The following is a 387-nucleotide window of genomic DNA, read 5'->3' as shown; positions in this document are numbered from 1 at the left end:
CTCTATTTCTTTGATTGATTGCTGAGGAAGGCTTTCTTATCTTTCCTTGCTATTCTTTGGAACTCTGCATTCAAATGCAAATATCTTTCCTTTTCTCCTTTGCTTTTCGGTTCTCTTCTTTCCACAGCTATTTGTAAGGCCTCCTCAGACAGCCATTTTGCTTTTTTGCATTTCTTTTCCATGGGGATGGTCTTGATCCCTGTCTCCTGTACAATGTCACAAACCTCATTCCATAGTTCATCAAGCACTCTATCAGATCTAGTCCCTTAAATCTATTTCTCACTTCCACTGTATAATCATAAGGGATTTGATTTAGGTCATACCTGAATGGTCTAGTGGTTTTTCCTACTTTCTTCAATTTAAGTCTGAATTTGGCAATAAGGAGCT

Source organism: Bison bison, unplaced genomic scaffold, assembly GCF_000754665.1.
Source record: "Bison bison bison isolate TAMUID 2011002044 unplaced genomic scaffold, Bison_UMD1.0 scf7180017864080, whole genome shotgun sequence".
Taxonomy (NCBI): Eukaryota; Metazoa; Chordata; class Mammalia; order Artiodactyla; family Bovidae; genus Bison; species Bison bison.
The sequence above is the reverse complement of the archived record's forward strand: the minus strand, read 5'-3'. Positions refer to the sequence as shown.